The following is a 23,821-nucleotide window of genomic DNA, read 5'->3' as shown; positions in this document are numbered from 1 at the left end:
GTATATTAAATGTATTATAGCTTATAAAGTCACTTTGAAAATCTTGCTTTGTTACATAGATCACTCTGAAAGTAATGCTTGCTATTTATTTCCCTGGAAACTACAATAGATAACTCAATTTGATAGAGCAAATTCTCAGCTACAAAACACCAACATAGTCACAATCATTAGCAGATTTGCATGAATAAGCTGATTGAGATGTTCTTCATTTTGCAGTGTGACAGCTGTGCATGTTCAAAGATTGTCAGTGGGTGTGATTTTTTCCACATGGCAGATTACACACCTTTACTTCATAGGTACTGCCATGTCAGACACTATTTTGTCAGAGTGCTCCTCTGCTGCCATCTGTTACACAGCACCAAAATGTAACAGCATACTGGTGGGAAGGTTCAATCTCTACTGCCGTACCACCAACATTTGCTCTTGATGCAGTGGGCCAACATAAGAAAATAGGAGACACTACTTTCAGAGCAGCCCTTGCATGTACTTCATTCACTCTTTATACCAATGTATTTAAAAATCATGAGATATATTACCATAATTTTTAAAGTAATTTATGATTAATAGACTAGAATCATTTTTACTTATAATCCAAATCAGTAGTAAAATTAGTGACTGAATTATTTGACAATGAAGAGTCAAGAGTTTCATTCAATAGTGGTAATATTTTAATATAGATGTTACTAAGAATTGTCACCTTTTAACTTCTCTGCTATTAACTTTAAAGAAAACTCATTATAACATTTTTGAAATGCAGAACTTGAATCTAGAATCCAAAATATAGACCTTTTTTACTTATTTATGCACAGGAAGGAAAAATATTGAGAAATGACAAATGCAAACGTTTTTCTCTTTGTGATTCTTTTGTGAATCAAGCGTCTCCTTTTATTTTATTTTTCAAGTTCTTGATAATACCACTAGTTTAATGAAACAGGTTTGTCTTAGAGATAGCTGGTCTTGGAAGAATCTCAACAGACAATGAGAAGCATTCTTGACAAATGATGACTTGTTCCCTTGAAAATACCAATTCATAGATGTCTCATTGTCTCACTATCTATGGTAAGTTTTGATGAAATATTGGTTGAAGTAGTCATGAAATGTTGAAATAATTTTAAAGAATTCAACCTCATGTTTCAGTACTAATCATGTTTTAAGTTAGTTTTGGTTCCTTCGGTTCAATAAATATTCAGTAAATATTTTTTTAGTGGAAAAAATATCAGTGTGTGCTGGTTTTATGGCCACTTTGAAAGTCTCCTCTTTACTCCATTTCAATCTGTTGCTGAAATCTCAATATGTTGCCCTAGTCTGTTTATATTCTGATTTAGGAGTGAAAAATTAATATATATTCTTCAACTAAAAAATTATATCACACATAGAGACATGTGTTTGTTAATATTTACTTATTTATTTTTGTATAGAACACTGAAAAGATGCTGTTGACTGAGAAATAACACTACAGTGCTGAATTATGAAGATATTGGAAATGACAATTTTCAGGTGGGAAAAAAAAAGGAAAGATGCTCAAGTATACCCTTGACATTCATAATAAGTTAACTTTTAAGGTATTTACAGGCTTGAAAGGAATTCCTCACCTCCCTGAAGCAATGACAGATGTCATATGCAAATGAGTATGGGTCTGTCCACACAAGGAGCCATATGGAGAAGTAAAGGGGCAACAGGTACATGTTGCAACAGGAGAAGCTTTGTCTTGATATATATATATATATTTTTAGTGAGATCATTTAATCACTGGAACAACTCCGTAGGGACTTGATACCATACCCATCACCAGAGGTTTTCAAGACGTGACTGGACAGGATTCCCATTTCCCACAACAAATTGGATCTAATGACCTTCTGATGTTCCTTCTAATCTGGGCTGTTCTATGATCATATGATTTTATGATTCTGTGATTCCTAATTTTTGTATTTCTCTATATTAGTTATGGTACAAAATTTAGCTGGTTAATTTGTGTGTATATTTTCCCAGCAGACAACCTCCATGAATTTGTTGTGTTGCATGTGTGCCAGAGCACGCTCTTCAGTGTTATCTTGTATATGCTACTGCCACATAAGAGAGCTTTGCCATTTAAATCACAAAGTCCAATACCTGCATATTCAGGGAATTACAGGATTTGTGATTACAACAGATAACCTGTTAGATTAAGGGCTGAAATCTGAGAAGCTTATGCAATTCATTATACACAGAACAGTTGAGAAATAATCATCATCAGTGAAAGCAAACACAATCGTGCCTTGAAGCTAAGTTAAAAAGATAGCAGTACTGTTAATAATTAATTCTGTCTGTTGTGTCTGGCATCCTGCCTATGATAGAAAAAAATCCAATAGAATATTGCTATATCCCCCACCTTGTACAAATCCAGCAGGGGTGCACTATGGCTGATATGCTGTTGCCCAACAGTATAAAATTAAATCAAGAAGTGCTGTCAGAAACACCCTCCCTCATCTCATGGAAAGCAATTGAATGTAGGAGATGGGAGAGTGTTGAAAGCCCCAGACTAAAGCTGGAAAAATCTATCTATTACAGAAAGTCTGCATGCAGATGTTAAATCATTCCAGAGAGCAACATAGTTATGCCTTCCCCTTGAACTTTCATCCTTTTTTGTTTTGATTTTTTTTGTTTGTTTTTAATTGAAATTAAATTTAGTCCAAGCCATTTTCAAATGGAGGGTCAGTCTGTAAGGCACTTTTGCAAAAGTGCTCATGTATCTAAAAAGCAGATAATTCTTATCTTTTTACACAGCCCTGTTCCCTTCATCTATTTCAATACAAGTTTTCATGAAATGTCGTTGCAATAGAAATATTACAAAACACACATGACATGGTCCCACTGTTCTTGAAGTTAAGCTCTCCATCACCTTTAATGTCTTTAGAGCTGTAACAAGTATTGTAGGTAAATGCTGTTACCTGAACTTTTAGAAGAACATGAGAGAAGAAATTACAGAAATAATCTATGCTAGCAAAAAGATTTCTTTTGTGTCCATAGAATATTCATTATAGACCTTAAAACATTTCTTCTTGCAGTTTGAATATCTTGCAAGTTTTTATCCATTTCAAGTTTATTTCACATATTTAGTCTCTTAGAGGACTTGTACTCAATCTCTTCGGCTCAGATAGATAAGTTGTTTTATAAAATTTTGTGCCTGAACTGAAAAATATGGGAAACAACTAAATAGCTGATATCAGAAACTTAAACTATTCTCCTTGTGTTATTTAATTTCAAATTGTTTGTGAATCACCTTCTGCTAAACTGTAATCCAGAATAGCCTAATTCAGGGAATTAGTTCAGGGTTTTAATGTTAGCCAAAATCATAATTCCTGCACATTGATTGTTCCAGCCGTTTGTGAATCTACATTTTATTGTCTCTTTAAACTCTACAACTACTTAGTCTGTTATCATTTTTCTTTTTAGTTCTCTTTTGTAAAACACAGATGATTAATTCGTAAATGCTAATCAATTTTCCTGTGCCTATGATGAATTACCAGTGATTTCTACTTTCTTCCAAAGAAATGAATTTCCACGTTCCTTTCCTTATACTCAACTTTCCTTAGTTGCCTGAAAAGTTCTACCTGTATTTTTAAAAAGTGAAGTCTTTTAATGATATAGTGGGTTTAGTTACTGAAACTTTGAAAAAGAAAAGCTATGTAAGTGATAGATGACTTCATGAAATATTTTTGCCTTATGGAAACTGCTTTATAAGAGTAGTTTAAAATGCAATTAGAATAATCTTGCACAAATCAGTTCCAGGTCAGAGATTTTCCATGTCTCTATATTTGAACAGGTACTTTCTGTATTATATTTAAACTCATAAATATGTCCTAGTACCAGTTTTTTGCATGTTTGCTTTCACCATCATTCATGGATAAGATACAAAATTCATGAAATGAGTGTACAATACAAAAGTAGTTAAAAATAATTTAAGGAAGAAATATTGCATATTGTTCTGGCCCTCTGTATTGAGTGGCAGTTGCAATCAGTTCTATTCTATACAGTGCTATTAGAGCTAAAATACCTAGTGTATAAAAAAGATTGTGGTTTTTGCTTTAACATTTATCTAGTTCGTGGTTATTTGGAAGTTTTTCTTACTGTTTATGCAGATGACAATTGCAGATGACTTCATGACAATTTTTTGAACACAACCTTCTTCTGCACGTATTTTTTCCTTGAAAAAAAAAGCTCTTTTTTCATATTTAATATCACAATCCAATCTTATGGCGTTACTTGAATAGGAATATACACTGAAGACTCAAAGGCTGCCTGAGAGAGTACAGAGAATGGATGAAAATTCTGTGCTTATTCAGGTAAGTGTAAGTAGATAGTGCAGTATGTTATGCTCTAGTTGCTTTTAGTAGTTACTGTTAAATAAAAAAAATCAAGCCACTGTTCTGTGCTTTCCTCCAAGCTGAGTGAGCGTAATAATAATATATGAACTATATGTACAAATTTCTGACTATGCATACAATAATCTAAACATTTAGCATACATTTTGATTTTAGAATTTGACATTCACTTTCAATTCCAGTGAAAAATTCAAGATTTTTAGTAGCACTGATTTCTAAGGTGAAAGGCTTAATTTACAACACTTTTGCCTATACTAAAGAGAAAGTCATTTGAATACAAAGCTCAGTCATGAGGCCAGTGGGATTATGTTTCTTGGAACTAGTATATGCCTTCTGTTTTTCTGGGGCAATAAACTCAAAAAAACACAACTTTTTTTCTATTAACAATGCATTTTTCTTGTTTTACTATTTCTTTGTAAAACATGCTTCTTAGTCATATTAAATACACATTCTCCTCCGAAACCCTCACTCACACTTACATTTTACTTTAAAGGTACTTGATATTCTAAGTTCAAAAGAAATTTTTTGTCATTATAGGTTTACAACTTTTTTCCTAAATGACAATATAATTTTTTTTTTCATACTGTCATTGTAAGTGGCCTACATTTCTGAATTTCAGTCTTAGAGTAAGCATGAGACTTTATGAGAGGATATATGTCAGCACTTTGCAATTTGCATGGTATGCAAACATCTGCCATGAAAAATATGTTGCTAAATTCTGTAATGTATAGTATTTTTTAATATATTTTTAAATATCTTGGTTTGGAATTTTTCTCCATCTAAAAGAATTATGCATGTAATAGAGAAATAGGAATTCAAATAATTTCTGACAGATTTGTGTCTGGTTCCTTCTTTAACAGAGTTGTTACTATTTTGTTTAGTTTTTCAACTTGTTTTTCCCTCACTGCATTTACTTTTTGTTGCTGTGTGTTTTATTAATTTTAATGTTGGTTTTTCATGTCACTACAGTTTTAGGAAGAATGACGCTATCCATTTACTACTAACAATGTAAGCAAAATATTACTCTCATCTAAGTGTTTAGGTCTCTGTCTTTTTCTCTTGTCCTTTTACCCATTTTAGAAAGAGAAAATGTTGATCTAAGCTAGTCATTAGACCAAAAGCAACCATTGTTCCCACAGCAGGAAGTTACAGAGCCTTAACATTCCCTCTCCTTATGTTTCCTGCATGTTCATTTTATGCTGAATTTTAATACGTATCAGAGTTTATCAACAATAGACTAATAGGCAGTCGAGAAAAGCTCTCTTCCACTCATTCTGTCTCCTCAGTTCTCAATACCCTTCTGTGATTCCGTGATTCTGTGATCTTTAACAGGATTATCACTCTTGGCCCACATCACTTCTGTTACTGCTGTTATATGAATATAAAGCTATATATGTATTTCTCATCTCAAATCCACAATAATTTAAGTTTCCCTTTGAGAATACCAATGTGAACTACTAACACATCTAATGACAAACATCAAAGGCTGGAGCTAAACAAATGCCTACTGTTAGTTTCTTGGATTGAAACAGACTATCTCAGGGCATTGCTCTCCTAGAATTCCTCACACATCTCTAAGCTTCCCATTGTATGCAAGGACAACAACATTAATAATTTTTTTTAAAAAAAGCTAATAACTGTTTAGCTTTCTTTTTAGTGGTTGGTGAGATAATGATCATTTTCCCTCTGAAATGAGTCTCTGAAATAAATCAATCTTTTTATCCAAAACACTTGTGACATAGAAGACCATAACACTATCCAATTTCTGAATTATGGTGGCTTATGTTCAGACAGAATGTGAGAGAGAAAACCTCAAAATAGTTACTGCCTGCCTAAGGGAACATATCAGTTAGAGTATTTACACAGCTTCATGCATAGGCAGTGAAGTTCAGTTTCACCTTTGGGCATACAGATGCTTAGGCATTTAGGAAGGTGTCACCACAAAGGAGGGGACCAAATTTCATTCAAGTAACATGTAATCCTCAGTATGTATTTAATTCATAGGCAACCTGTCTCTGCTTCCCTCAATATCTTCATAAAGAATTGCTGAATGTCCATGACTTCATTACCATAATTACTCCATAAAAACTGAGCATCTTTTGTCCTTTGTGGATTTAATTTGTAGGCACAAGTTCAAGATTCTAGCTTGTGAACAAGTTTTCCTTCTATATCATGTAACCCTGGCAGCTAATAGTTCAAGCTGCTACATTTTTCATGCAGTGAACTATTTCTCTCTCATTTGAGTAATTATTATTACTATTAAGTGACAAACTAATTACTGAAAAGTGAACAAGTTTGACAGTCTTTTCCAAAAAAAAAAAAGTGAGTGAATTGACAGGGTAGGCAGGAAGAAGCTAAAAATGATCTAAGCAAGCAATAGTGACACAGTTTAGAAGTGTTTGTTGGAAAGGCCATTGAGTGGAATTCACAGAGATAGCAACTTACTTTTGTTGTGATACATAAGTTACATCTAATATTTTGGCAAAGTATAAAGCAGTCTTTCCCAAACCTCCCTTCCTACTCAAGGAAGAAACAAAGAGTGAGTGTCTGATGCCTGCAAATGAGAACCTCATGCCGTCCACATAAGTTTTGTCACCAAAGTTACCCCTGTGAATGCTCCTGTCATATAAACAGAGGTTTTAAAGGAGTGAGTGAGAACATTTCATGGTTTTATAATATTCAAGGGACTTGCATATGTTCAGACTTCTGTAAAAATATCAAACTACTTACTTCTTGTTAACTGAGTAGAACTTGCACAACCTTATAACTAAATGCAAGTGCACTCATTTAATTTAAGAGGAAAAAAAAGAGAAAAATACAGCAAAATGAACACTGAATCAGTTTTAGAAAAGGTTATGCAAAGTCCGAAATGAGAAGCATTATATGCATTAATGCATATTATATGTCCTACATATTTTGGTAAAGACCATTTTGACTGCTATCCATAGAATTAATCATAGAATCATAGAAAGGTTTGGATTGGAAGGGACCTTCAAGGTCATCTTGTTCCAACCCCCCTGATGTAGGCAGAGACACCTCCCCCTAGACCAGGTTTCTCAAAGCCCCATCCAGCCTGGCTTTGAACACCTCCAGGGTGGGCTCATCCACAGTCCCTCTGGGCAACGTCTTCCAGTGTCACACCACACTTACGGTAAAGAATTTCTTCCTAATATTTAGCCTAAGTCCATCCTCTTCTAATTTAAAGCCATTTCCCCTCTTTCTGTCATTACATGCCCTTGTAATACGTCCCTCCCCAGCCTTCCTGTAGGCCTCCTCAGATACTGAACGGCTGCTATAAGGTCTCTTTGGAGCCTTCTCTTCCCCAGGGTGAAGAGCCTCAGCTCTCTCAGCCTGTCCCTGTAGCACCCTGGTGCTCCAGCCCTCTTTGTGGCCCTCCTCTGGACTCGTTCCAACAGCTAGATGACCTTCTTGTGTTGGGGACCCCAGAACTGGATGTAGTACTCGAGGTGGGGTCTCATTAGAGCAGAGTAGAGGGGCAGAATCATCTGCTGGTCACACTTCTCTTGATGCAACCCAGGATACAGTTGGCCTTTTGGGCTGCAGGAGCACATTGCCAGCTCATGTTGAATTTTTCATCAGCTGACACCCCCAAATCCTTCTCCTCAGTGCTGCTCTCAAGCCAGTCTCTGACAAACCTGTATATGTGCTTGGGATTGCCTTTACCTAGGCACAGGACTTTGCTCTTGGCCTTGTTGAACTTCACAAGGTAGGCATGGGCCCACCTCTCAAGCCTGTCCAATTCCCCTAGGATGGCATCCCTTCCCTCTATCGTGTCAGCTGCACTACTCGTCTTGGTGTCATCTGCAAACTTGCGGAGGGTGCACTCAATCCCATGTTGCCTACAAAGATGTTAAATAGAACTGGTCCCAGCACAAATCCCTGAGGAACAGCACTATCACAAGACTGCACTTGGACATTGAGCCATTGACCACAACACTCAGAGCATGACCATCCAGCCAATTCCTTATCCAGTGAATGGTCCATCCATCAAATTGAACCAGTCCATCTTCCTAAATTCACAGGGTCAATTTTTACCTACATTTTATCACACCTTCTTTGTTCCTTTCATACACTGTCTTGCTATAGTACTTCCCATTCTGGTCATAGGATTTAATAACAGAGTTTCTGCTGTGGTCTGACATGAAAATCCAGAGTTGTGAGAAGGCTATAAAGTACATGACCAAGAAAATTATGAGTTCCTCAGTGTACAAAGTACATCCAAGGTAACACAGGAAGAAGTTACCTTCTGTTCTGGCTGTATGCTCTTCTATCACCTTTTTACATGGAGCCACTTTATTACAGTTATTTAGAAACATTGCATGAGATCCTAAAGTTGTAAAGAAGATAAAATGAGATGTTGCTGTACAAGCCAGATGTACTCACAGAGACACCACAAGTTCTAAAAATCAATCTTTTGAATTGCAAAGGCCATTTATATGTATGCATGGTTCAAAGAGGAGATATTGGCAGCAAAAAAAAAAAGCTGGTAATTCAGTTGTATGTACCCAATTCATGTGAGTTGATTAAATGATTTTATGCACTTACTTTTATTTCAGATACTAAAATTCTCATCAGGGTCTAAAGAAATAGTCTTTGGCTTCCTACTTCAGATTTAGGGACAAGAGATAGAGAGTAATCTCCGACAATGTACCTCCAAGGACTGGAAAGAGCTTTTGATGCTGAAACCAAAACAAATCAATCCAAAAACATCACCATCATTTAGCTTCTGTTTCCACTGAATTAGAAAGGCTTGCAGTGCTTGGAATGCTAATAATTTCAGAGGTTTGCTATGTTTGATTCCAGATCATAGAAATATATGATTTTTCTCTGAAGGTTTTCCTTTCCTTCTTGAAGTATAACATCTAGGACAGAAAATTAGCATAGGCTGTTCGTGTTTCTTCCTCAGAAAGTAGTTGTAAAGTGTCTTGACCACAGCAATTTTTTGCTTAAAAGATTGCCCATAAGTATGTTACAACACAAGTGATGCTCAGCTCCTTATCTTTGGGGTCAGGATTCTTGTGGTGTGTGTATGCACTTTACTTTCACAACTGTTAACATTTGAATATTTAGTCTTTCTGAGCAACTGTTTATCACTGTTCTGTAAGAGACGAGGTGAAATTCTGTTTCCTCTGAGTTAGCAGAAGCTTTTCTTAGCCCTTAATCTGGGTCATAGCTTCACCTTTGTTTCTTGGATCTGGTTAAATAAGTTCCACATTTTGGTCAAAGAAAACATCATATAGGTGCTTACTTCTCTCCAAAATCTTCTTTTTAGACTAAAAGCACAATTTTTTCCTTTTTTTTGTATGGCATTAAATGAGAAAATACTGAAAATAGCAGTCATATTAATGTCATCTTGAAAAGGTCTGTGCTAAGTTATGCAGTTTCCAAAATCTCTTGGCTCTCTACGCACTGTTGAACTAAGTAAAACTTGCATCATCATAACTGTGTAAGTACTAGAATAATGCACTGTGCATAGCCATAGTCTTGCTATGATGAATTTTGAGGAGAAGTCCAGGGAAGAATTCTGGACCTGCCTGGACACAAGATACATTCTGATGATTCTTTGTATTTTCACTTTCTATAATGCTTTTCTTTAAAATTTCTGTGATTAAATTTCTGCGATCAAATTTCTGCAAGTTACCTTAGTCTATAGAATTCTTTAAGTCAGCTGGGTCTTATCTTATATTTTCTTTTTTGTTGAAGTTTAACTCTATAAGCAACTGTCCACTAACTTCCAACCCCCCAGTAGGATGGGGGAGAGAATAGGGAAAATAAAGTAGAACTCATAGGTTGAGATAAAAATTATTTACTCAGACAGAAAAGGAAGAGATATAATTATTTTAAATATATATATTTTATATATAGTTTATACATATGCATGTGTAGGTATATAAAGTGATGCACAAGCAATTGCTCACTACCCACCAGCTGATGCCCAGTCAGTCTCCAAGCAGCAGCTGCGCCCCTGGCCATCTCCATCTCTCCATCTCAGTTTTATAGTTTTTTCACAAGATGTTATATGCCATGGAATATCCCTTTGGCCAGTTTAGGTCAACAGTCCTGGTTCTGTCTCTTTCCAAACTCTTGAGCACCTTCAGCTCCCCTCACTGGTACAGTAGTATGAGAATCTGAAAAGCTGAGATGTCCTTGGCTCCGTAAAGCACTGCTCAGCAACAACTAGAAACACTGGTGAGTTATCGACAATGTTTTTCTCCTGAAGAGAGAACGTAACATCATATCAGAGTCTATGAAGAAAATCAACTCTGTCCCAGCTGAAACCAGGACATGTTATCTGAATCAATGCCTTTTTTTTTGTATTTCTGATTTGAAGAATGTGTAGAAAGTCATTTCTTCTCTGACATGTTCAAGATACTGTATTATTTATGACTTTCCTATTCCTTTTCTTAAGTCATAGTTCCCTACAGAGCCTATTTTATGTCTTTTTTGGCAATATAAATAAGATGTTTCTGTATGATTTGGTTTTATTTTTCCTTCAAAAATGTAATTAGTGCATCTAGCTTTGCAGTATTATGACAAGACATAACGTTAGATAAGTGGAAATCCACTTATGCAATATTAGAACTAAGCAAATTTTTTGTGGCAAAAAAAATTGTCACATTATGTCTTGCTTTGAACTCTTAAGTTGTCCATGCACATATATCGATACTTTATTTAATTCAGCCAAATATTTGGAGTGAAGTCTTAGGCTGTAAGGATATTTTTTAAGCACAGCTCTACTATCTGACTGAATTAATGCATCTCATATTTTAAGTCTGAAATATAACACACTAAATTTTAATTTCCCTGTTTTTATTCTGTAGTGCAAACTTAGAATGTCCATACTATGTATGATTCCTGACTTTTATTCAAATTTAGGTGAGGAATTTATATTTTTATTGGGAACAATGTTTCATCAAAATTCTCCTATCCTCAGTGTAAATACAATCTTTTTTCTAGTGCTGCTTGAAAACAAAGCAGGGTTTGAAATAGAATTTTTTTTATGTCTTACTCTCATATGATAAATTCCTCTGAAGCTTCTGTGAGAGTCTAGCTTCTGTTGTGCAATTGTATGTATGTGCCACTACTCAAATTGTACAAATATATTGGACATCTGTTTCATGTACAATGCCTTGTGCCTGACAGAATGCAATGCTAAGAACATATTCCTTCAAACACCTTCAAAGTAAAAATAAAATACAGCAAGGAATGAAGACTGTCTTTAGCCCCTTAATCTTCTGCCTCTACGCTCTTGTGGATTAATCTTGAGCTTGGATAAATATACTTGGCAAGAAAATGCTCTCACTCACTTTTTCTTTTTTTTTCTTCCTTTTTTTTTCTTATAAATTCTCCAGTCTCTCCAGCCTAGAGTGCACAGCCCAGAGTGCACATAATTGTTTTCTATGGAGAACTCTCTAGTTCCTATGCTCCCCAGTGGGATCTTCAAATTCAGTACACAATTAGATTTTCTGGCGTTTTTTTCAGTCAGGCATTGGCACTGTATACCTATACTTAATATACACCAGGTACATAAGTCTGATTTGCAAAGTTCATTAAAAAACAAGTTTTATTTAGCAGTTTGTGAAGGTGGTAGTGGAGAGCTGCTCAGGTTGTTTTAGGGATCAGGGCTCAGCCTTGACAAATGGGAAATTATGTCTGCTCTTTGTTCTATTCATTTTTGCCTAAAATGGTTGCTTGCCTGAGGTAAGTACTTTGGATATTTTGTGACACGTTTCACATCCTTAATATTTTCCAAAATTTTTTTCCACACGTGTATGGTCACTTATAAGGAACTGACATAAAACTACCAAAGACAGTTCAAAGACTTCATTTGTTCACCCTGCTCTCCCTGAGAAATGAATCTGTGTCATCATAGTATCCAACAACTAAACATAGAGTACTTGAGTATTCTTCGTAATACCCTTAGATTAACAGGAAGTTAAAATGGATTAATCATTGCATGCTTTCTCTGAGTCTGTAATAGACAGACATCTTCATTTGTCTTCAAGAAAATCTGTATGAAAATAAATCATAAATGAATAACCAATCATAATGAATGCATTGTAATACATACGTTTTCAGACCTGCTATGAAAATTTCCTATGAAAGGTGTCATTGCTCTACATAGCTTAACTTAAATGCATTTATGAAGATAAAACTGACTATTGCTTGGACAAGAAGGAAGGTAGGATATGATATGACATAACAGAAGAAAACAACATGAAAAAGAAACTTGAAAATCAAGCATCTCTTCCTTTTCTGAAACAAAATAGGACTTCTTGGCTTCACCAAGATTCCTGAAAAATGAACCAGTTATTGCATTGAGAAAGACATCACAACCTGTTTTAAGGAAGGTGGGGGAGGTATTTAAACATTTTCTTGCAGAGAAACAGGGAGGATTTTTTTTTTTTAATTATATTTATTTTTATTTCAGCTTGTGGGCATTTGATTTTTTCATGTTTTCCTCCTGTGTCCATGACATTTATACGTAATATTTCACTTCAATTTTCTTTCTTCAGCCACACAAATAACTCTTACACTCAACAAATGTATGCTAGTTTATATCAAATTAATATCTCATCCTGAAATAGTAACACATCTTGAATTATAAAAAACTATGGAAATTAGGTGAAAAAATCACAACTGTCAAGCACGTATTTAATATCCAAATTCAGTAACTGAATAATTGCAGCAAAATACTCAGAAACCTTCAGAACTTAAAACAGAAAGCTTCTCTTCATTTTACATTTTTATCTATTTGTGGACATTCCACAAAAAGGAAAATGAGGTTGAATTCATGGAACAAGTTATTCACTGCTAATTATACACTGCTCTAGCATCAATGGAAAAATCAACCACAAATGTACTGCAATAACTTAGCAACGTGAACGGGAATCGTAGCTGTTCCCTGATGCACATGAATACAAGATGCTAAATTGTATGAAAATAGCCCCAGGATATTGTTTCAGATTCTGTATTGAATAGCTCTGCTGCAGTGGAAAGCAAAAGAAAGCAAACAACTCAGAATTTTTCTATGGGTAAAAAATGTATTAGGTAAAATCTAATATTCCCATGGATCAAGAGTTCAGGTTAAACTGCAAACATTCACTTGGCTAGTTGCTTTCTTCTTAATGGATTATTTGTCTGCTTAGCAAATAAATAAATAAACAAAGAAATAAATAAATAGAAGGTTTATTCTTCACATTTCACTTCTCTTCTTGCTTTGATCCTTCAAGTGGACCTAATCCCATGTTTGTACTATTATAATCCCCCGCTATGGAAATTAATGTGGTGTCGCACATATTCAGTATTATGTAGCTCCAGTGCCAGAAGGGACAGTGAGCCTTGAAAACAGCAAGATATTCTAAAGAAAATATGTAAGTATCCAAGTAAAATAATATGCATTTTTTTTCTATATATACTTAATATGTGGCCAAAATTGTATGTTACTGAAAGTGTAATCTGCTCCACTGAGTTTGAAAAGATTCACTTTTTTTTCCCTTGGGCTACTCAGGCGGGCATATATATTGATTTCAGATATGAGGACGTTAAAATGCATAATCACAGTGTAAAACTGTTAAGGGATGGGTTTTTCTGAAATAGTTGCACGAATCTTTGGAATAAAATTTTTTGGATGCAAAATTCCTCCCGTGGTTCCTTTTGTTCCTTCCACAGGGAAAACATACAGAATAAGGGCAAAATAAGGGAAATGCCTCACATCTTTTGGGTTATGAGTTGAGTTTCTCAAGTAAACATCAGGAACTATTAACTATTTCCATAGTTCATGCAAATGAGAGAGGGAAGCCAGCTGAATCATGCTGGCTCATGGGCTCCACGCAGGTCACATGGCTGTAGTCCCACTGAGTCAGGTTATCTGAGACTGTTAGTTGTCCCAGTAAACCTCTGAAAATGTAATCTCCACTGCACAGGCATGTATCTTGATGTCCACTATCTCCTTATGAAAACCTCCCATTTTCCTCTGTGCTTGTCTTTTCCTTGTGAATAAAATATTTTTTGTTTCTTCTAACTTCTACATGAAATGCTGCTACTGAGATAAAAAAAAAAAGTAAACATAAATCCTTTTAATGTGCATTTCATCTGAGAATAAAATGTCCATAACTGTTTTGCTGATACTGTAAATCTACAAACAGACTGAAAGTAACAATAAGAATCATTTTAATAGGAGTGCTGAGGGGAACTGAACTGTAAAATCATTGTCTGTGCGTCCATTTAAGAACTTTCCCTTCATTCCACATATCTCCTTCCCAAAAGCACTTCAAAATGTGTTTTTAATTATCTTGAACATCCGATTAAATTCTACATTGCAAACTGCAACCCTGATGGGAAGATACCTGTCAGGGCATAATAAGAGTAAAAGGCACCTCTTCTAAGAAATCTGAGAGTCCATTTTTCAGCTCTTGTATTACCATTCTTGGGCTTATTTTTTCAAACATTAATCTCAAAATACTGCTGGAAAACAGTTTACGTGGTGGTTCATTATACTGCCCAGCAGGCAGTGAAATCAGCAAGTGCAAGGGTTTGTTGGACTGCTCCATATGTTTCTTTCCTAGTATGTACAGAAAACAGCCTCACGCACAGATCTTGGAAATGCTGAATCAAGCAAAGGTGGGAAGAGTGGCCAGAAGAGAGAATGGAGGACGGGGAGAGAAGATTCAAATGCAGATGGGAAATTTCTTTCTTGTCAGAGGTACAGGATGTCAGAACACTGAGAATAACCACAGATGTTATGTTCCACAGAAGACCAGCCAAATCTGAGGGGCACTGAAATTCTTTCCGTCTTTTGCACAGGGGCTCCACTCAAGCCCTTCCTAAATTTTGGCCCCAGGTCTTCCCCACAGCTCCTGGCTGACCTCCAAACCACACAAACTTCTCAGGCAATGTGCAGAGGCTGGTCTTAGTCCTGAGACCTTACTTACTATCCGCAGAACTCAGAGCAGCCCCTTCCCTCCTTTATCCCAGACTGCTCAGTAGGATGAAGCAAAGTTACAGGATATTTTCAGTCAGATGCAGCTTGTCTTCACTTTCTACCCAAAAGTTACTTGCTGCTCATCTCTACTGCCTTCCTATCTCTTGCGATGTGTGACCCCTGCAAGGAGCACAAGTATCCTGTGCTTCAGAACCTTGACAGAAGAAAAAGGGAAAAATACAGCCAAGTTAGGTCCTCACATTTCAATTTGCTCAATTTTAAAATTTTATGAGAACTCAGTTGGAATAAAAGATGATTGGTGGCTTTCCTATGTCTCTTAATTCCTTTTATTTTGCTTCATTTTTGGAGTCAGTATCATCAAAGGGGGAGGGATATAAGATTTATTATCTTTACCATGACAACTTTATCTTTATTTCATTATGGGAGAGCAACTCAGGGGGTTCACCATATTAAGTCAGGAGCATACTATTCTTGATTTTACACAAACACAGAAGACAACTGCTAAGCCAAAGGTTCTGTAATCTCAGTAGCTGGCAGAAGAGTTTCCAGATAAAACTTCTGCCAGACAAACTGATGAATTAGAGGATGTTTCTTCCCAGTGGATAGACCAGGATTAGTTATACCTACTCCGCTCTACTTTTTAACATACCAAATATCTCAGTTCCAGCAATATGACAGACATCCTTAACTGCAGTTGTTCTTTCCATCTCATTCGAATAAAGAAAAAAAATGCTGCAGTATGTTGTGGTTGGGCTTGTTAATGTACGTGTTAGACTAGAAATCAGGTATATCTTGTGTTTATAACGGAGGGCCGGTAGATCCGGGATGATCCTAAGTTACTGTCAAGTTTTGTTACTGATCTTGGAGTGATCCCAAGCAGTTACTTCATCTATCAGTAGGTTTTTATGCTAGTAGTAAAAAAGGAAACAGGAAGGAAGCAGGTTTTTAGAGACCTGTGAAAGGATCCACGGAAATAATAGAATAGAATAGAATAGAATAGAATAGAATAGAATAGAATAGAATAGAATAGAATAGAATAGAATAGAATAGAATAGAATAGAATAGANAATAGAATAGAATAGAATAGAATAGAATAGAATAGAATAGAATAGAATAGAATAGAATAGAATAGAATAGAATAGAATAGAATAGAATAATTAAGTAGGAAGGGACCTTCAAAGATCGTCTAGTCCAACAGCCAGACTATTTCAGTGCTAACCAAAAGTTAAAACATATTACTGAGGGCATTGTTCAAATACTGGCAAGAATGGGTCATAAATCATCTCTCTAGGAATCTTGTTCTAGCATTTGAACACCTTCAGGGTAAAGAAATTATTCCTCATATCTAGTCTGAACCTCCCCTGGCAGAGCTTTGTGCCATTCCCATGCATTCTGTCATCAATTACCAGGGAGAAGAGACCGACACATTTTTCTCTGCTTCTTCTCCTCATAAAATCAAAGACAGCAATGAGGTCACCACTTAGCCTCCTCTCCTGCAGAGCAGTCAACCCAAGTGTTCTCAGCCTCTCCTCATATGGAATACCTTCCGGTCCTTTTCCCATTTTTCTTTCTTTCCTCTGGGTAGTATCAAGGACTTTAACATTCATTAATATCCATCTGTATAAAGCAGCACTCCATAGAGAACAATACTGGCAAATGGTAAGAAAGAATCTAAAGAAATAACGATAGTCTAATAAGAGAAACAGTAGGATTATCACTCCCTTGAATTTACCCCTCAAAGTTCTCCAGCTGGGAAGACGCGTGCTTGTGATGTCAATTAAAAAGTTCCCTTTACCTAAAAAGCATTGCTTAGGCAGCTACTGTTATATACTTGTTTTCTAGTGCTTTGGCAGTTCCTTTTAGATGGAGTCCATTGCCTGTGATATACTTTCCTAATGAGTGTGGTTATTGTTACAGTAAAATGTATCAGGAACCTAAAAAATGTAGGACATCAGAAAACAGTGAAGGCAACATGTAACCCCTCAGTATTGTAAAGTCTTTACATTGACATAGTTCTGTTTCATATAAATCAAAGTATGTGTTGGTATAACACACACACAAAGAAGTACACTAACCATAATTGTGGTAAGTTTTATTTTCCCTTAAATTCTTAAAGAATGAGACATTCTCAGCATCAGATGTAGGTTATGTTTTCTTAATCTGTAAAAGATATTACAGTCAATTGTGCTATTTTATTTCTTAGGTAATTCAATTGATTTCAGATGGTTTTTAAAAGAATAATACTCAGATGAGGACAAAAATGAGAAGTTTCTATTCCAACCCCCAGCTGGTAGCTGCCATACCAACATTTAGATATTTCATAAATCTAAAAAGAAAAAGGCTCATTACCTAAATTTCCCAATACAACTTTTTGAAGTGTCTTTCTTTGTGAAGTAGTTGCTACTATTAAGAACTGAATGATTTATGTATGGAATACTGAAAATAAATTCTACATTTTTTTGACAACTCCCTATTCATTCAAATTACAGAGGACAGGCTGGTTTTCATACCAAACAGGATAATACAAATCAAATATATTACTTTACGAAATAATTTGAGGAAAATAAATAATTCAGTATTACTAGATCATTGCAGAATTGTTCCTATGAAACTCTTGGCAAGAACCCGCTTCAATGAAGCCAGCTCCAACACTTAGCTTAATTCACGGAGGTCAAGAAGACAAGTCTATCAGCTTGGCTAGTACATCTCTCTTGCACAATACAGAGAAGTCTTTGAAAAAATGTGTGCTGAGCACAAAGGTTTAATACTATTAACATTCTTTCAAATAAAGCCTAGTGTCAGTTGAACTATTTGAATGTGTCTGAGTAATTGTTCTGTCTAACAATGTATGAAAGTATGTAAAATGAGATTAGATTGGAAGAAAAAGACTGTAACTTTCATGCTACCCTATAGCGTTGCTTTGCCCACCCAGCTGAGAGTGCAGTAAAGGTTTCTGTCAAGTTTCTTGTAAACTGAAAGAGTAAGTCTTATACCTACAGTTTACTCTCCAGCCAAGTTGCAACAGAAGTTAATTCCTTGGGAAGCAATGCCATAATATGTCAACTCTATTCTGTCTCAGCATGAGATTCAAAATGCCTTCCAATAATTGTATAGCACACTACAGTATCATACCAAAATTATGCATTCCAGACTCTAATTCCTCTTTTTGAAGAAATACAAGGTACTATTTTAGCAATGAGCCAATCTCAGCATCAATAAGGCTACTCAGAGGAGAAAATAGTTTTCAGTACATCAGCCACATTAAAAAATTTAAGCTTATTTTTCCAATTATTGCAGTAAAGTGATGGAGTTTTTCAGTCAGTCAGAATATCCTAAGTAATTGGTATTTAAATTTGTATTTAAGCAAGATTTATTGACCAGATATGGTTTTTTTTCTTCTTTTTTTTTTCTTTTTTTCCTGAATTGTTCTTTGTTCCAATTATACTATTGGTGATTGCTAGTTCATCAGAGTGTAAATACCCCCTTCATAGGATAAAGGAAGAGTTATTAAAATGCCTAAAAGACATAGATCTCTAAGTCTTTTATGAATATTCTACTCTATTTCTCTCATTACAAATATATTTTCTTTAGAATCTGGCAATGGACCAGGGATATTATTTCTCTTTTTTAACATCATTTATATAAAAATGTCACTAATAATAGGAAATGAATAATATTTACCTAATAAAATATATTGTCCTCTTGTTTTTAAAGAAATTTTTCTTCTTTAACACAGGCATTGAAATTAAGATCCTAAAAAGAAGCCTTCTTCACAGAGCAGAAGAGGATTGTTTCTGAGAATTGGTATTCTTCTGCATGCCCTAGATTTACAAGTCATATTAAAAGAATCTTGACCCTGGGTCTCTGAATGTTTTCAGAATGAGCATTGCAGATTCCAGAGTCTATTTTTATTATTTCCACCTATGATTGTTAGCCCTGTAAAAAGGTAAGGATTTCCAGAATATGATTTTAATAGTAATAATTTTGGGGTGAGGCTTTAGCTAACCTGTCCAGCTGAAATCAAGGTTATGACCCTTTCATAGCTGAGGTTAATGATGTAAATACCAGTTATGCCCCTTGCTGAAGTACTGCTTCAGTAATTCACTGGGGTGAAATTATCTCAGTCTCTGGAAATGAAGATCCTCTAAAGGCTTTGGCAAAAATGCTGCATAAAGCAGTAATCAGAAACAATGCCATAGAGTAGGATAATACTATCTTTAGTCTTATTTAATTTTGGAGGTACAAAGATTCTTTCCTTCCTTCCTAAGAATTCAGCTTAAAGGGAAAAAGTAATTCTGTAATTTACACCTCTGACATTAAGCTGAAAAGCAGCACTGCAGACACCTGCTTCAGAATTGTCATTGTTTCCATGGTGCCACTTTCTATCACCTATTTTTAATAGTTTACACAACAAGATCAAGGGTGTCCCAGCTGTTACTGCCTCTGTTGCTAAGCAACCTTTAAATCAGAGTTCAAGAAGACAAAGAATCATGCTTGAAAAATTTCTCAAGTGTCTGCTTTCCCCCTTCTTCTTCTGTCTACACTATTTTTCAGATGCCATGTTTTCTGTTCTGTTTTTTTGCTCCTTTCAAATTCTGTGTGAATCAACAGAATAATCTAGTTTAAGGTCCCACTTCTAGTCACAACAGTCACTACTGGATGCAAAAGAGCAAGCTATGGCATTAAATACAGTGCTTATAACATTAACATCTTTTTTTTTTAATTAAATCCAAATATTTTTAGGACTCTATAACCCTCTGCTGCTGTTGTGTAACAGCTGTGCAAGACTGCATCATGGACTGACATACCGATAAATGGAGGGAGATTCAGAGCTTGCAGGGAATTTCAATGTCCACTGCGCCTTCTAAAATCAGAGCACTGTCACCTGCAAAAAGCTCAAAGAGGCTGAAAACCCACAGCAAAAAGAGGGAAAAGCTAGAATGAATGAATCTGGAGGATTTTCAGCCTGAGTTTCTGTTACAAAATGTTAATACTTTTTGAATTTTGTTGCTCAACCATCAGCATCCCTGCACTAGTAATGGTAGTAACACATCTTTTTCATTAGATACATTTGCTGTGCTAATGATGGAAAAAAAGCAGTGCTGTGGAATATAAGGGTAAAGGAAAACATACAGTTAAGAGATCCTGCACTTCATTTAAAATCTTTGCTTGTCTCAATAGCCTTTCTTTTTCCTCTCCTGGTTTTTGACCTACACACTAATCCATAGTTTTCCAGGCAGGTGAACAATTCTCATATGGAGCATTTCAAAGAGGTCTTTTCACTCATTAAAAAAAAAATCTGTCCAGTTTTCAGCTTGAAGAGAATTTCCATGCAATTTCAAAGTTCATAAAGAGGTGCCAGATTGTTTCTGTCTCATTAGTTAATGAGACAGAAAATTCAGAAAATTCAGAAATTTCCTAGAAGGTGTAAGTAATAGCTTGTTCTCTTCATCCTTTCAGCACTTGGCCTTAGTGTTTGACCCTTTTATAGAGACTTCTCAGCAAGCATAGCAGTTGTGATGGCACTTCTTTATTTATTTACTTCTTTGTTTGCTTGCTTGCCTATTGTCAGGAGATATTCATCCCCTGGGAACAGGGATGAGATCATAAAATTCATTTAAGGGAGGTTACTGAACTGCCAGGTGATGCAGCTTTTGGTCTCTATCTGCCTGGTGTGAACATGAAGCTGCAACAGGGAAACAAATTACTTAGACTGTGAATCCATTTGACCTTTATTTTCATTTCATCTAGGCTGGTATAAATTAGCAGAAAAATCACCACAGTTACAGAATGTAAAATTGCCATAAGGAAGGCAAGGGGCCCCCAGCACAAGAAAGATGTGGAGCTCTTGGAGCAGGTCCAGAGGAGGGCCACTAAGATGATCAGAGGGCTGGAGCACCTCTCCCATGAAGAAAGGTTGAGGGAACTGGGCTTGTTTAGCTTGGAGAAGAGAAGGCTCCAAGGAGACCTCACTGTGGCCTTCCAATACTTGAAGGGAGTGTAAAAACAGGAGGGGGAACAACTGGTTACTTGGGTGGATAGTGATAGGACAAGGGGGAATGATTTTAAGCTAAGACAGGGGAGGTTCAGGTTAGATGTTAGGAGGAAGTTTTTCGCTCAGAGGGTGGTGACGCACTGGAACAGGTTGCCCAAGGAGGTTGTGGATACCCCATCTGTGGAGGCATTCAAGGCCAGGCTGGATGTGGCTCTGGGCAGCCTAGTCTAGTGGCTGGCAACCCTGCACTCAGCAAAGGGGTTGAAACTAGGTGATCCTTGAGGTCCTTTTCAACCCAGGCCATTCTATGATTCTATGATTCTATGATTCTATGATTCTATGATTCTATGATTCTATGATTCTATGANGATGTGGCTCTGGGCAGCCTAGTCTAGTGGCTGGCAACCCTGCACTCAGCAAAGGGGTTGAAACTAGGTGATCCTTGAGGTCCTTTTCAACCCAGATGATTCTATGATTCTATGATTCTATGATTCTATGATTCTATGATTCTATGATTCTATGATTCTATGATTCTATGATTCTATGATTCTATGAAAGGAGTTGATGTTTAGACCTTTTATCCAAAATGTAACTCCACTGCCAGTGTTTAATGCTCTTGCTAAAGGTGGTCTTATAATTCTGAGTAAATGAATACATCCTGTCTCAGATTTATTTCACTGATTACTAAGAAATCTCCCAAGGAAAGATAGCCTCTTAAACTCTAAGGCAGAAAAGTACGTATGTCAGTGCATCTGTCCTTGATAACATACTGAAAATATTTTGTCTTTATCTGGATTCTAAGAATCTCTCCAAATTTTGCCACTCAAAAATTCTGAGAAATGTGCTTTGTATAAATAACTGCTGCTACAATAATTTCTTTATTTCAGTTAACTTATTTCTATGCCCAAAACCAGAAATAGGAAATTTTCTGGCAGACTAGTTTAGAAGCTGTGAAAATATTTTGCTATTTTTCCCAAATAAATATGGGATATAGCTCCTTATTATTATTCTACAGGGTGTTTTTAGCAAATTTATCATTAAATATATTTTTCAGGATGGCTGTGTTTGGCAGAATCCTGGCATTAAACGAACAAGTTTATTGAAAAACAGTAACACAAAACAGGTCCAGGGCCCTTGCATCTGAGCTAGAGGCTGAAGGCAGAACCCCAGCCTTCAGTCCCTGCCAAGCAGTCTTGATGACTGAGGAAGAAAGTTTAAAAATGTAATTATAACACACTTACTGCATGAACGTCTGTCTTGCCTTCCCTGCCAGAGGTGCGGGGCATTTTACAACGTGCAGCTGAGTGTTAAGGCTGACAAGCCAGTGTTCAGGGACAAGCAGGCCCTGCCCCTGCCAGAGCAGGAAATGTTTGTGGGCACAATAGGCAGGGTACAGCTTTGGAGTACTCCCAGAGAGCTGTTAACACGGTTGTCTTGATACTTGGCTATACAGGAGTAATTCCTCAGGGTTCAGATTATTGATCAGGGTATCACTGGGCTAAGCACTGTACAAACAGACAGCAAGAAGGGTCAGTTTTGGCCCTGGAGAGCTGTATAGGCTCCTACAAGGCAGGCTCACTGCAGCATTTCTCTCTTTGAGGGAACAGACCTTCAGACTAATAAGGGGTCACTGGAAATGTTCCTGCAAATACATGCACCTTGCTTGCTTATTTCTAAATCTATGTAAATTGGGATCCAAATCATGTAATGAGAGATTAAATTCACAGTGCAGCTTAAGATAAACAAATGAAGCAAGGGTGATTTAATTGAATACCATACCATTTTACATGCTCAAAGCTGTTCAACACAGCTATCACTCCTGGCATTTCAATTTATGTCACTGTGTAAGATTAAATCAATATTAACAGTACTAGGATAATACAAACACTAATAGCTTTGAACTCCTATTTTCCTTCCAGACTTCAAATTCATTGTAATTTGATCTCAGAATCACAACTGCAGGGATTCATCCTGCAATCTGTTACTCATGCTACATGAGGGACGCAATTCACTTCACCTCCTCCCCCTTTCTTGACAATGTCAACAAAAAGAAAATGAGCATATTGGAGTGCAGACATATCTCAAAGACACTCTGAAGATCAAGACATAGAATCTGAAGACTATTCCTCTGATGGGTCAAATACTTATTAATATTAATAAATGTGCAATTTCATTGATGGGATTCAACTTTTTTCATTTACCAAGTCTTCTGTTATGAAATCATCACAGAGCAATTTATAAGCATTTGTTTAACTCTTCCTTCATGAATCAGAAATCATCACCTTAAAGAACTCTGTAGCAGGCTGGTTTTTACAAAAAAAAACAGGTTTTAAATATCATGAGGAGGATCTAAGAACAGTGAAAATTAGTTGTGAAGAAAATAAAGGATATCTAGCACAACTAAAAGGAGATATCTTAAAACAATAAACAGAGGAGAAACGGTTACTTGCTCATTTCAAAGATATCATACTGCATTCTTCATTCTGATTGTGGAAAATT

The 23,821-nt window shown here is 36.1% G+C and overlaps 1 long non-coding RNA gene across 2 annotated transcripts in view; it reads right to left on the bottom strand.

The window, feature by feature from the left end:
- Nucleotides 1-22,672, bottom strand: part of LOC110396196 — a 32,498-nt gene extending 9,826 nt beyond the window's left edge. Inside the window, exon 1 of one of the 2 annotated variants that reach the window (XR_002436830.1) lies at nucleotides 22,564-22,672. This is a non-coding gene — a long non-coding RNA (uncharacterized LOC110396196). Of the gene's footprint in view, nucleotides 1-19,008; nucleotides 19,128-22,563 lie in introns of those variants that run through there. The other variant, XR_002436831.1, reaches the window with a different exon arrangement.

Source organism: Numida meleagris, chromosome 3 (assembly GCF_002078875.1).
Source record: "Numida meleagris isolate 19003 breed g44 Domestic line chromosome 3, NumMel1.0, whole genome shotgun sequence".
Taxonomy (NCBI): domain Eukaryota; kingdom Metazoa; phylum Chordata; class Aves; order Galliformes; family Numididae; genus Numida; species Numida meleagris.
The sequence above is the reverse complement of the archived record's forward strand: the minus strand, read 5'-3'. Positions and strand labels throughout refer to the sequence as shown.